The sequence below is a fragment of the Carassius auratus genome, unplaced genomic scaffold (assembly GCF_003368295.1).
Source record: "Carassius auratus strain Wakin unplaced genomic scaffold, ASM336829v1 scaf_tig00217210, whole genome shotgun sequence".
Taxonomy (NCBI): Eukaryota; Metazoa; Chordata; class Actinopteri; order Cypriniformes; family Cyprinidae; genus Carassius; species Carassius auratus.
In genome coordinates, this window is record NW_020528943.1 from 1 (window position 1) to 15,326 (window position 15,326).

Consider the following 15,326-nt stretch of genomic DNA (forward strand, 5'->3'; position numbering starts at 1 on the left):
GCCAGCAGTACGGCCTTACCTTCAGGAGACCTAGGTAAGAGACTGCGAATGTAACTGAATTTTTTTTAAATAAGTTCTTTCTCCTTCAACACCTTAACTCCTTAAGCAAGCACATCCATCCAACTGACAGCTTCTCTTACAGCTCCTGGCATTGTCGCTCTGCTTTTTGAATTGTTCTACAAATCATTGAATATCTCGCCTCCAGGCAAATGAAACCGAATAACTCTGGAAAGTTGAAACATGTGTCTGGAGAGTTGAATATACATCCTGTCATAACAGAAATCTATTGTATGGTGGAATTTGAAAGCTGTTCTGTTAGATTTTTTTAGACTCCTTGAAGTATATTCCAGTATAAATAAGCATAACCTTCAGTTAATTGATGAGCTTGGCGTATTTTATGAGATTGTTATCATTCTCAGCTTCCTGTGCTGGGTCAACTTATGATTAGTAGTCTTTATCACCTATTTTATATATCAAATTATGCCTCTTTTTTTTGTCTGCTGTACTTTGTGGATTGAATTAGATCTGGACATAATCAAAAATAAGAATGCATTTCAAGTCTTTTTATTGTTTTCAGATTCATTTTGAGGGAATTCCTATAGGATCCTTAAATGAGGGGACATTTTAGAGCTTTCCCTCAGTGTTACAAGAGAGCCTTTCGCAGTCTCCCTAAATGCAAAGTATTCGAAAAGAATGCCAAGCAGACTCATTACTTCTGATTGTATGATATAGGCAGTGGTTCTTAACTGGTGGACTGCAACCCAAAAATGTGCCACAAGTCTGTTCTGATAGGGTCGAAAGACAGCTGGGGAAAATACTATGCTAAAATGCAACTAACCACTTAATTGTGCATCGTTAGGATAGTAGATAAACATAAGGAAAAAAAGAAGGAAAAAAGCTTTCTTTTGTTGATAAGGGTTAAAGACTGAGGGCCATTCAAACTACTGTATTTTGCTGCAAATTCATCTGTCACTTAATAATATCACTTGAATATTTGACCCAGTGTTTTTTCTCATGTTATATATTCCAAAGATATTTACAACCTTAAATCATTCTAAAACTTTACTTTTTTCTGGAACACAAAGACAGATATTTCAAAACTTACTAAATATAATAGTTCAGATACAGTATATTTCCTTTGACTTTCATTGTTTTAGAAAAAATCCCTCAAAATATCGTATTTTGTTTTCCATAGCCTTGAAAGCAAGTCATACAGGTTTGGAACGACATGAGCATCAGTAAATGATGACAGAGGTTTCATGTTTGGGCGTTTTAACTCTTTTAAGCTTGTAAATAAAAAAAGTTTCTGCTGTTGTTTCTGATAAACAAGGAAATTCTCCAAGAGGAATTTGCCGTCTTAAAAGGTTAAATCTTTGATATTCTCTGTTTCTCAGTGGTAATGATCTAAATGATTTTTAAAGCAGATAACTGTGTGGTGTGTGTGTGTGTGTGTGTGTGTGATTAGATTTTCTCTATGGAGCCACCAGGTTGGAGCAATAATCTCAGGTTAGAGCAGCTAATCGCAACCGAAGACTATAGAATACCCAAGACATGTCACTATAGCCTGAAAAATAAGCTTTTAACAGCCCTATTTGAGCAAAAGTAACAATATTTATGACACAGTTGTTGTCAGATTTCTTGGTGATTTCAAAATATGAAATTTAATTGTAAGCTTAGTGAACAATTTTGGGGAATTTGGTGTTTCCCCATTCAAAGAGATCAAAGAGTTGCAAATGCATGCCCAAGAGGCATTTCAAAGATGGCCGCCGAGTGACATGACTTAAAGGGACTTTATCGCAACAATGTGAAATGCACAGTGTGAGGTACTGTTGGGTATTAATACCACACAGATAAAACACTGCAGCAGTGTGTTCCAGTCACATTAAGTGCTCAGCCAGGGTTTTACACATATTTACTAAATGTTAATAAGAAAAAACTGAGGAAGTCTTTCAGATAATTAATGGCCTTGGGTAAAAAATGACCGGTACATTAATTACAAATGTATTAACCAGAATTTTTTATATATATAAGGTGGTGTTATATGCAGTGTTGCATAATGTAATGCTTTTTTAAAGACAACACTGCATAATAAAACAGTTTATCATCACTCTCATTCGCCACACTTTACAAAAGCTTGATGAAATTGATGTCAGCTTTCCTGTGCTTTCCCAGTTCATATCAGATCTTTGAACCCCACATAGTGTCTTGGTGTGACATGATCTTGCTGACCCTCTTTTCCCACCATTGATCTTCAGACACAAGTGAACAGACTAGAGAATTTCTTATTTCTGAGGGTCAGTGAAGGCTCCTGGATTTTTGAGCTGCTAAGGAGTGGCTTAACAGTTCAGGGGGGGTGCTAAAAAACTAATTAACTTGTGTGAAGGATTAAACTTCTATAAGCTTCTAAATAGCATGCAAATTCGCCCACCTTGTGTTTTTTTTTTTAATATACAGCAGCTTCGAAAAAGAAAAAAAAAAAAAAAAATTCTGTGGTATTCAGAGGGCAGAATTCAGTAAGGCAACAGCTGTAGGGAAAAAACTGTTCCTGAGTCTGCTGGTCCTTGTCCGGAGGCTCCTGAAGTTCCTTCCATAGGCCAGGAGGTTGAACAGCCTATGGCCAGGGTGAAAGGAGTCATTAAGAATGAGGCAGCTCGATGTAGACAGAGTTTTCTCTGGATTTCCTCAATAGCAGGAAGTCTTGTCCCTGTGATGCATTGGCTGATTTTTGTCTGCGGTGCCTCTGAGCAGTTCCCATACCAGACTATAAGATGTAAGTAGATGCAAATGTGAAATGGTTTGGTGTATTACTAAGTTTATAAAATAATCTTTTGAAAGAGGAGCATCATTATAGATTTGGACTTTTCTAGATTTAGTTTAGTTAATTTTGACTAGATTCTGAGTAACATGGGTTTGCAGTTGCAGCTCCAAAGGTCAAAACTGCAATTGTCTAATTGCTTAGGTGTAAAACAGTCTAATTACAGTAGCTTTTTTGGCCTGTTTAGAAAAACAACATAGATTAAGTGTGAGGCCGGATATCTTTCCTGTTATTATTCCTGAGGTAATGACAGAGAGATTGCTTATAAGAGTTGTCATTTATGTAGAATATAGGGTGCACTTCTCCTTAAACTTTGTTGCCCTCATAAGAGGTTTTTAAACATGCACTCTTTTATTGGCCCACACACACTAAGACTGGATTGATGTACTTTTAGTAACTCCATTTTCCTTCATTTACCCCTTGTTTGAGGGAGCAGTTGTACCTTTTTCATAGGACTTGCGTTGAGTTCCAGAAAACCATCAGTTTAAGATTCTCTTTTTTTTTTTTCTTGAATTTGTGGACATTGTGTAATATTTTGGAGCTCAAGTAGTATAGGCTTGGTGGGGTATAAAATCACATCCTGAGTAAACACACAGTCGTAGGTTGTGGAAAGTTTAATTTCTCTCTCTGTTCCAATTGGTGTATACTTCTTAATGTACCATCGTAATGTCACACTTTGTGTTTAACAATTCATTCAGGGGCTTGTCACTGTCATGCTTTGGCATTATCTTCAGTCACTAAACAACTTCGAGATATATAGGTCTATAACATTTAATTGCATTGTTATGGACATCACAAATAATATAACATATAGTACTTTTGACTTTCTCTCTATGGGTGTCTGCAAAGTTTGAAGCCACAGTGTTTTTATAGCAGATTTTGTTAAAAGTGCAGTATTCAATATTACCCAATTCCAGGCCAGTGTTTCTCTCTAACAAATCATTGAAATTGGCTGTTGAAATTCCTTTCCCCCTTGTAAATTTGTAGAACTTTACATAATGTATGTTTACATGCATAATGTTGACAGTATTGGTTGATATAGTTGTTAATGACAACATTTGTGTTAGAGGCTCCTAGCATCCTCCTGTCCTGTGAATTTGCATGCACTGTAGTTTATCTACTGTAGAGTATTTGAAGAACTGAATATCATAAAACTCATTTCATAAGATCCTATTTCCTAGTGGTAAGAGTTTGAATGATTTACCATTCTGTGATGGATGTGAATGCTCTCCAGTTACTCAGAAACCTTATTTTCCAACCACATTGACATGCAGACATGTTATGCTTTTTTGCTTTATCCTAAGTAGGAATTAGAATCATCTCTGTGGGATAGTTTACTTTTCGTTATGAAAATTTATCAGATAATAAGGAAACAACAGCAAAAACTTCTGTGAGGCAAATTATGGAAGGAAGATTTAGCTGTTTTGAGCATTTGACATTGTTCCAGTTTGCTGTGTTTACTTTCTTGTCAGTTTTTTTTTAGATACAGAGAATTATTAAAATGTGCTGCATGTTTGCTTCCCCATGTGTCATAGAGCAATCCTGTGGTTCTTGTATCAGAAATTTAAATTGAGGCTGCAGGATATGCTAAGTTTAGGCTGATGAAATAATTTAGCATGAAATTATTAAAAGACTTGTGCAGTGGCCCCAAAATATATTTAATTCATATTTAAAAATATGTGAAAATATATGAGTTTATTACTGAAAATAAATGCCACTTAGTTTCAGTTTTCTTTCGAATGAAATGACATTCAGACAATTTTAGGTGTGTTTACAATACCATTTAAAAGTTTGCGATCAGTAAGAGGTTAAGAGATGAAGATAATTTAAAAGATTTTGATCTAGTTAAGTCTAGTTTTCTAGTTTAATATTTAAAAATATTATTTATTCCTGTGATGACAAAATCCTGGTAAGCAATTTATAAAAAACAAAAACAAAAATGAAGTTACCTTGATCAGAGTTTGATACCAGACCTCTTGAATATGTATTTGAGCTATACATCCCTTTGTAGTCCAAAAAGTTTTTGAGGAATCTCCCACTCAGGGAGACGGGGTCTGTATCCCCCCCCCCCCTTTTTTTTTTTGCTTTGATTTTGGAGATTGATTTTTATTTCCAGTTACCTTGGCAATATGCTTCTGCTCATTGGCTGGGTTGATTATAAAGTAGTGTAGCAAATTTATGCAGTGTTTAGCAGGACATAAATTAAATAAGCACTCTTTAATAACATCAAATTGAACATCATGCTCATTTGTTTTAGAGGTTTTGAGGTCTTAGCCATGTGTGGCATTATCTGTCAGTGCTAAGAAGATTTTTTATAATGTTATGAAATCATTTTCACCTGTTTTGCAGAGATAAGACATTATACCATGATCTGTGCTTAACAAATCACACAACGCTTCTTTCTTTTGAGGCTTGGATGGAGTGTATTTGTGAAATTATTGTTTGGTTTTTTCATGGAACAGCTTATGAAAGTACAATTCAGTTGGATGAAAATTATAAATATGAAAGCTACGTTTACTAAAATGTACAGAATTTATGGCTAGAAGATTTTAAAGGAATATTTTTAAATGAATATCCTGTCATTAATTTACTCAACCTAATACTGAAGTATCGTTAAAAGTACATGCAACATTCATAATGCCCATTGAGAGGATAAATCATTCTTTTGAGTTGTTGATTTGGGCTCAATGATTTGTTCACAAACTGGACTGATCCGGTTTCCAATGATCCAGCCAAACAATTTGTGAATGATGACTTAAATTCAGCCCTTTCAGACTCAGGTGAACCTGTTGAATAGACCACTTAATGGTCCATACATTGTAATTGCATGGGGGGAAAAACTGTATATTTAAAATTTTCTCCTTTTGTGTTTAATGGAAGAAACAAAAAGTCATACAATAATGAATTCATGTTTAGGTGAACTTTAAATTCTTTAAACCTAATGACCAAGGGGGAAAAAAACTCCTTATACAGTTTGAATTTTAGTACTAAGTCAAGCACCAGACTCCGGTCTGCCTGTTTCTCTGAAATGACGTGAAGTAGGAAAGTCACAGCACACAATCTTTGGCCTAACTGTAAAGAGATCTTTTAATAGTTTGGGAATGAACTGAAGATGCCAGAGTAGGATTAATAAGGGCTTGTGAAACACTTTGCAGCATGCTATGATTTTCTCAAGGGGAGTAAAGAACCCTCTTTTTCATGCTCTATTGCAGTGCAGAACAATATTGCAGCATTTTATAACTCTATGTGGTGTCATAATTTAAAAAGGCCCTGTCCAATAGGTCAAAATAGGACGCTTCTACATTTAATTTTAGTGCCTCATTATTTTATCAGCTGCAATAAGTCCAAAATAGAATTCCAGCCTGGAGACTTTAAATGTGATTTAGTTAAATAAATAAGCCTGTTTGCAATTTTGTCCTCATCAAAAATGTGAGAAAGTAACCTTTATGGACAAAAACTCAGATTTACTTCATTTCATTAATCTTGACTTGACATTTAGTTTTTTTTCCTTTTAGCAAAATTGTTAATGTTTGGTTCCGGATGCAAGCCTTTAAATAATGATGTGTACCAGGATAAGGACTTGTGTCTTTAAAAACATTACATTTTATGGGACATTATTTAAGAATTTATGTTTCATGTTTGTGCCCTTGGAGTTTTATAACTTGGAAGGCATTAAGAGGTTGCACTCAGTACTTCAGAAAGGGTGATGTATGCAAAATTTCTGAATAAATATCTCAGGATGTTAATCACATTAATGAGGACACAAAAATCCTGACAGGCATTTCAGCACAAATGAAATTGCATGACTGGAGGTAAAAAAAAAGAAATGGAACTCTTCAGTGTCAATTTACTTCTCAGTTAGTGCATATAATTCTGAAATGTGGGAGTTTATCATCATTAAAACTTTGGTGTCAGATTTATTTTTTGCTCACATCACCATGGCGTCAAGATTTTGGAGAGATGTGAAACTTAACAAATGTCATGGACCACCATGCCATGCAAGCAAAGACCAGACTAAATGGATAATTTGACTGCATATGGCAAACTCTTAAGCTGTTATTTGTTGTTTACAATAGTTTCTAAGAAGATTTTTGTACTGCTCTAATTAAATTACGAAATCCTTTTTATATGCAGTGTACCTTGCCCATGGTATGTTTCAATAGACCTTTTCTTTGAATATTTATATTCATTAGATACATAAACACAGCTGTTCAAGATAATTTGGATGCTTTGCTTGGGGGAAAATTTGCAGTAATCGCCGCTTTAGCAGAGAATCAATGGGCACTGTGGGTGCAGCACACCCACAGTCAACAGAGGATGCTTTGGAATATATTGTTCTTGTAATTGTTTGGGAAAAAGCTTTACCTAAATAAACATGTCATGAACAATTCAGGCTGTTTTTTATATTTCCCTTGAGATTATAAGATTTGTCCACTTTGCACCTAACCCAAGCTTCTTACTTGTACCCACATGCCAAAGAGGGAAGATGCACCAGATTCGCAGATTCGCAGACCGCATGCGAATGGCTACGAACCGGGTCCGAACGAGTGCGGTGCGAAAAAAATCGTGTCCGTTGGTCATCCGGATGCGTTCAAAAAATTTAACTCTTGCGAAAGACTACGGACGGTTCCTATCCGACAATTCCAGCGGAAGTTGGCGTTGTTATGGTACTGATAAACAAACCTGAATTCATAACTTTTAATAAAATAAATAATGATTTTTTTAACGATAAGTTGTCATGTCATTTTTTTTTATGATTTTCTAACATTATAAGGGCAGTTCATACAATTAAAATGAATAATTAAATATCGTGCCCCCCTCTCTCAGACACACTTGGTCTCTCTCGCTGGAGTGCAGGGTTGTTGCAGCCCTATATACCACTATATCACATTTAGCTGACCTGACATGCACATTCAGATACAGACAATATCAATCGTTCTAATCTCTCTGCCATTTTTGTTCTATTCGCTTTCGAAGCTTTTCAGCTGTGTAGTACGATGTCCACTGGGGGAGTATTGCGTATTACGGAGCGGATTTCAACTGCCAGTGTGAAGGCGGCGTAAGAGTTCAGAGAATCTTAAGCTGTTTTGAGTAAGATTGAGTAAGTTTGAGTAAGTATTTTTTCTACTACTAAATAATCAAATCATGCTTAGTATACTTCTTAACATGATCCTTGCATTAATATTCTGTTGAAATGGGGTCCGATGAGACATCTGGATCACATTAACATTGATTTGTGTACAGTCGTCCCACAAGACAATGTTAGATTTTACATGCTTGTAGAAAATGCAGTCCACATTCATCTATAAAATTTAACAAATCTGCACAATCCATAAATTATAGTCACACAAGCAACATTTAATAATGCTGTAACTTTGCCTTTTATATAATTTCCAAGGCTTTCTGAATGAACTTTCCTTAAAAGAATCTCTGTGTGGTCAGACACCACTAATACTATTTTCATATGGGATGTTGGTGCAGTTTTGGCCTTTGATGTAGAGTAGAAGTCATCTTATGCCATTGGCCATTCACATTATTTGATGTAGCGTTTTTAGCATGTCAGTTCTTTAATAGTCGACTTTACAGCAAAATGCAACAATTCCTGCAAAGTAATTGATGGAAAAATGGAGCTTGGCTGTAATTTATCTGTCCTTTTTACTTTGACTGCAGAGGGCTTATTCCATTAGTGTTGTGTTTCTTTGTGTGTGTGTGTGTGTATTTCACTGTTATGTAAGCTTGGGTAATTTGACTCTTCTGGCTGTCTGGATGCTGGGTCGAAGAACTGTCTGTGACTCCCACAAATATAGACGGGCTGCCTACTCTGACCCAAAGACATTAAAATGCAGCTGATTTGCACCACATTTTATCTAAGGAAAAAGGCCAGTACCATCTACATGCACTGCAATCATTGTTTCGTTCTGGCTATCATTTTTATTCTAAAAACTCTTAGCTGTGTCTGCACTGCTCATCGAGAGATTGAGGCAAACCTCAGACTGGCACTTGAGGTCTGACAATGATAGTCTGGGATTATAATTCTTCAGGATCTGAAATGGCTTTGCACCTTGCACAGGCTATACCAAAAAGGGTGGTGGTTTCAGAAAGATGAAGGTCTTAATCAATGCACTCCTCTTACTGGAAAAGAGGAAAGTTTGGCCGCCATTGGCAGCTTGGTGGAGAGCAGTCTATTGTTGCTGCTAGTGGCCTGCACAGAGCGGAAGAGAGGGACTTGGAAAGAATTAATGGTGTGTTTGTCCAGCTGATTCTTTGTTTTTTATCCACATCCCCCCATCTCGTTCCAGCCAAGCACTTTTCCATCCCTCAAAGCACACACACGCATGCCTTGCACACTCCCACATGGTGCTCTCACAGATTTTAGGCTCTGTTTTATTGTTATTGGATTGTGCCCACACAATGACATAAGACACAGTTGATGTTACAGAACTTTTATTTGTTACAGCTTGTTCTACACACATTTCCATTTGCCAACTAAATATCACAAATATTATTGTAAGGCAGTTCATTAAGGAACCTACATTTGCCCTTCCTTTCAAAGACCAAAAGTGCCCACTGATGTGCATAACAATCAGCTGAGGTCATGTTTGTGGGATCGTTGCACAATACCTGCATATTCTTTGTCTCTCCTTTCCTCTTCTCTCCTCTCCTCTCCTCATATTAACTTTCTGTCCTGTAATTATCTCATAGATCAGAATTAGGAAAGAGTCTGTGTCAAGAAACCAGTAACCACATGCTGAAAAATTGTATTGCCAATGTTTTTTGGGGCCAGAAATTGGTCATATCCAGCCACATAAGTTACAGTAATCGCATGCCCCATTCCTATTGCTGTCCTTTATCATCACATGTTTCTTTTTCTGTATTTATTTAAACCAGAGGATCTCCATGGGATAATTTTCTCTTTGGAATAGTTGACATAATTCTTCTGCAATTTATTTAGACATTTCTATATATTAATACATACTATGTAATGATTATGATAAATAATATTAACATTATTTAGATTTTTCTCATTTATATTCATGTATGTATATTTTTTATTCCTTACATTTTTATAGCTTTTTCTGGATTTTACCTAATGTAAATATGATTTTGAGTGTCTGTGTGGGTGTGTATGCATGTATATGTATGTATATTTATATACACACTGATGAACCATTAAAATATGACCACCTACGTAATAACCTGTAGGACCTACTTTATCCCGCAAAACACCGACCAAGTGGAAAGGCATTAATTCAATGAGGTGCCGATAGGAGTTCTTGTGGTATCTGGTACTATAAAGTCAACAGCACGTCCTCCAGATCCTGTATTTTGCGGGGTGGTGGTGGTGATGTAGCACGAACCCGCTTTTCCAAACTGAACCACAAATACTTGATTTATCAATTTTGGAGGCCAAGGCACTAACAGAAATTCACCATCACGCTCCTCAAACCCACTCCTTGACAATACTAGCAGTGTGGCATGGCGCATTATTCTGTTGATAATGGCCATCACTGGCAGGAACACAGTTGCCATAAATGGGTGCATTTGGTCCACAACAAAGTTCAGATACCTGACAAATGTCAGGGATTGTGCTATTGGGATAATGGGGCCTAGAAAATACTGCCCACAGCATAACACCGCCTCCGGCAGCCTGTGTCTGCCCAACAGTGCATCCAGGTGCCATAGTCTCTGTTTGTAATTGGAGTATCCGTGCTCAGCTGTTGACGTGATGCACCAGGAATTTAAATTTTTCAGACCAGACCACATTATTCCAATCATCCATGGTCCATTTTTTGTGATCTTGGGCTCATCTCGGTTGTGTCGTCACCTACGCAAGCCCATATGCAGAAGGTTGTGATTAACTGTGTGCTTTAACACATTGCCCTGGACACAGGTTCATTGATTGGCCGTCTGTGCACCACTTTTGATACATACTCACTACAGCAGCACTTGAACAACCCACACGGTGTGTTGTTTCTGAGAATTTCTGATATAATATATTGTGCCTGTGTTGCCTGTTTCCTTGATTTATTTTTCCTCCTCTTGTTAGTTTCTATGGTCCCACACCTGTTTCTGTTCTGCATGATTACTTTCTTTGTGCATTTATACCCTGAATTTTCTTAGTACTATTGTCCATTCACATCTGTTTTATGTGATTTTGTTTCCCTGCTCGTGAGTATTCCTGTTCCATTTGGAACGACTTAATAAAAGACTATTTAATTAAATACTCTATCTTCGTGTGCTTAATTACAGCCACCAACTGTGACAGGAGATTGGACTATTATTATTATTAGTAGTATTAGTAGATTATTAGTAGTATTATTTTACCTCCCTCCTTGCTATAGATATACCAGCTGTATGTCTGCTCTGTTTGGAGCAAGACTATCTCTACCTCGAGGACCACACAATGGTATTTTTAGATCTCGCCTACCGGATTTCTACATGCAGCTGCCTGTGTAGCTTTTACTATGTTGGGCTCAACAACACGACAAAGGCTAAGCTGTCCGGCGAAGGTCCTTGAGAGAGTGGATGCTGGTGAATTGTGGCTTTCCTTTCACTGTCTGCCCATCAGAGGACATCACCAGCCCCACTCCTATTCAAGAGCTCATCCAGCCATCACCCCGCTCCACAGAGCAATCGCTTGCCTCGATTCATGATCAAGTGCAAAAGGAAGCGACTCAGTCTTTTATCGCCCCAGAGGCTTATTGTTGAGTACAAGGGTAAGGATGAGCTGCTGCTGGCCTCTGAGCCATTTAGAGATTCTGGAAGAGTCTGATCCCCTGTTTCTCTCATCTCCTCTGGCCCTGCCCAGCCTTGAATCTCCAAGATCTCCACTAGTTCCGCCCAGCATACTATCTCCTGCACCTCCTGTGTCTCCACTGGTTCCCTCGGTTCCTTGGCCTCATCTCCACTGACTCCTGTCTGTCCCTCTGCTCCTCCTAAGTCTGCTGTACCCTATTATGTGGATGCGCCTCAGGCCTTTCAGTCTCCAACTCTGCCTAGGCATGAGGATTACTTGTCTCTGCCTCTAAGTCCTGGACTCTATGACATCCCTCTGACCCATTGGCTCTGCCTTGGCTCTCTTGTCTCCACCATGGCCCATCTTCCCACTTGTTCAACCGGGCTTGCTTGTCCCTCTGACTCCACCTTGGTCAGTCATCAACCTGCCTCCGCCATGGGATTCCACTCCTCTGGCTTCGCCTTTGTTTGCAGTCACTCCTGCTCCACCACTGTCTTCCAGGTCCCCATCTCTGCCTCAGTAACATGAGCTGTCAGCTTCGCCTTGGCCCTCCAGATGTGCAGTGTCACTCTGGTTCTCTATCTGCTCGGCTTTACCTGGATCTCCACCTCAAGCGGATCCATCTCTATTGCTCACCCCATGGTGTCATCAAGGGCTTCTACGCCATGACTCCTTTATGGGTGGACTCTTGTTTACCATCTTGCTCCTCCCTCTGTCATTCCCACCATGGTTCCTCCCGCCATCACCTTTTCCAGTCCTTGCCTTTCTCCTGCTCCATGGCCTCCTCCAGAGCCTCTGCCCTCCCTCGCAAAAATGTTTTTTTCCGGGGGTATATATTACCAGGATTGTAGCCTGTGTTGTTTTACTTCCTATGTCTGTGTTGTAGTGTTGTCACGGTACCAAAATTTTAGTATTCGGTACCAATACCAGTGAAAATCCACAGTTCTCAGTACCAGTTTAGGTACCAAAGCAAACATGTTTATTACAAAATACCTTGCACTTTATTTGTATTGGCATATATGCAAAATTCATTCTCTGCCAGCAGAAGGCGCTTGTATAGCATGTGAGAGAGGTTTCTCCGTTAATGGCTGTAATTAAATAAGTGCTGAGCCAACCTTCACAAACACTGCTCAGGCATTACAGCAAGATGAAATAAAAGTGACATCCATAATTTTCTAAAGACAGCCAGTTTCCTTCAGAAATACAGTGATATAAAAACACCAGCACTAGGTTTCGACTTTGACACGTGCAGTGCTCATGTCTATTCACAAAGTAAAAGCCTTTGTGGTGGTCAGTTTTGATATTGTGGCAGGCCGCCACAAATAAATCAATGTATGGGAAACAATGTATTTATGAAACTTACCAGCTTGAACTCTTTGATTTGATCTGGGTGTCTTTCTGTAAAGTGTTTTATTAGTTTGGTTTGCTTCCTCCTTTTGATGTTGCCATCTCTCAGTGCTTTTATGAAGAGAGCGCATCTACGCACCTTTCGGATAGTGTGTATGTGTATATATATATATATATATATATATATATATATATATATACAGTAGTGCTGTCAAAAGACCCAATACTTCGGTACCAAGTCAGTACTAAAAAAAAAGTAATGTTACGTTACCAGGTTTTTACAGCACAGGTGGTACCGAGTCCGAGTGGTACAGAGTACCCAGTCAACCCGGTTCTTGATGCACTATCCGAAAGGTGCATAGATGCGCTCTCTTCATAAAAGCACTGAGAGATGCCGACACCAAAAGGAGGAAACACACAGCTATATATATATAGTTTAATTATTATTATTTTTTATATCCTGAAGGAAATCTAAGGGAGAGCTGAATTGATTATGAGGATGATTGCAATTTGGGGGTCTGGGGGCGGGGGTACATGGGAATAATTTAGCGATTTAAAATTCATGTGTGAATAAATGAATTTGATTAGACTGCTTCCAGATCCCATGCTGCAGAAATGTCACAGTATGCCTGTAAGTTTGTTACATGAAGTTATACTGATTACTCCGATGCATGAAGAGTTGATAATGTTCGTAAACTTAACAGTGGGTTCATTTCAGGATTGAAGTCAAAGCAGTATGTACCAGATTTGAAGGTTTCTCATTTAATAGTGTGCGATTTACATGAGAAAATCATTTTGAAGATATTTCTTTGCAACGGTGATGCACAGAGCACAAAGATATACTGTAGTTAAACAGTATCACAATATCACAATACAATCTACAGATGATTTTACAGTGATTTTGAATCTATAAAATAAATTCGGAACTATGTGCGTTTTGACCGTCTGGAAAAGTACACAGGCACTTTTTTGTATTTATGGATACATTTCAGACAGAGTATAAATACAAATTTCTCACATTTATATGCTAAATGATTTCACCTTTTTTTCACTTGTGGTTTGACATTACTGAGTGGATGTGGACAGTCAGTTCATGGGCTCAACAGAAATGTCTGTGATTGGATACAGTGCTCACTGCTTTAAAAACACAAGTTGATCAGTGGGTACCTAGGTGATGTCAGATATAATGTGGGGAAGTTTTGCAGGCTGTCTGTATATGATTCAGAATGGTTTAAAAGATCTGTTATGGTTTTCCCCTCATCATGCATATGATGATTCACTGTGGAGGAGGACATCATTGAGCAATGAAAACCAGGGACTTTTTAGTTTTTAGTGTATTTGAGAGGGAAACAGGTTTCCAAGGTGTCATAACATTATTTGCAATAATGTCAAACAAATTTGAAATAACTTTAGACATAACAAAGTAAAATGTTAATGACTACTATGCTTATTTCCCAGTAGAATTGGTATCATACATTGGAAAAAAAGGGGGAAAATAGACAATAATAAATTAAATTTCTTTAAAACACTCTTTTAGATGCTTTTTAAATACTTACAACCAAGAGTCGAACCACATTCACAGAACTATGGGACATCATAGTGAGCTTATCTAAGAGAAAGGCAACTTAGTATACTGGTTTAGCTAATAATGGGACTAATTTCTCATTTAACACCAAGTCCTTAGATTAGTATTGTAATAAAAGAGGTTTCCAGAATTTGCAATGTGTAATGGATGGTGTCCCTGAGTTTGTGAGTAATATTATAATATTTCCACAATAGCTGACAAGGAAAATAGTACAGTAATAAATGGCTTGTAAAGAACTCTGAGTCAGAGGAGCATCCATTCTGAATTATGTTTGTGTTTCGAGCATGATCCCTGCTCCCAGGCGTGTACTTTTCATTTGACCGTGGGTCAGTTTCTGAGCAAAAGCTCTTATGTGCTTTTTCAGCTGCACTGGAATTTTGTAGATGTCTATAAGGATGTCTAAATGTTATTCCTGGAGTCAGACGATTTATAATATACTGATCTTAAGATTTCCTGTCATTGCCTGAGTTCTTCCTGTCAAAAGATGGCCTCCATTTATTTCTTCTTTAACCAGGATTCTTGGACTCTGATCAAGTCCACCTAGAGTAGCCTAGAAGATTCTCCAAGATGTAAGAATGATTTGTTTTTTATGGATTCTGTGAACTCAGGCTGACTGAGAGATTGGAAGTTTTCCATGAATCCATGGGTGGAAGAAAGAAACATCTACAGTAGGTGTATGTCCTCAAGATACCTACGAGTTCAAGATGAAAGATGTCACAGGAATCCTGTTCATCCAGCTATGGTCAGTGGATCTCATGAGACCAGAAAAGAAAAACTTGGGAGCTTGAGCAACAGAGAGAGTCTTTCCAAATCCAAGAACATGTGAAATGCCACTGAAGTGC

General features: G+C 37.9%; 1 protein-coding gene across 1 annotated transcript in view; it reads left to right on the forward strand.

The window, feature by feature from the left end:
• The first annotated feature begins 6 nt into the window (after nt 1–6).
• The window catches only part of LOC113100257 (NADP-dependent malic enzyme-like), a 35,450-nt gene continuing 20,130 nt past the window's right edge, over nt 7–15,326 (forward strand). The window contains exon 1 of the mRNA XM_026265035.1: nt 7–34. The gene's annotated coding sequence lies outside the window, so the exon portion shown is untranslated. The remainder of the gene's footprint in view (nt 35–15,326) is intronic.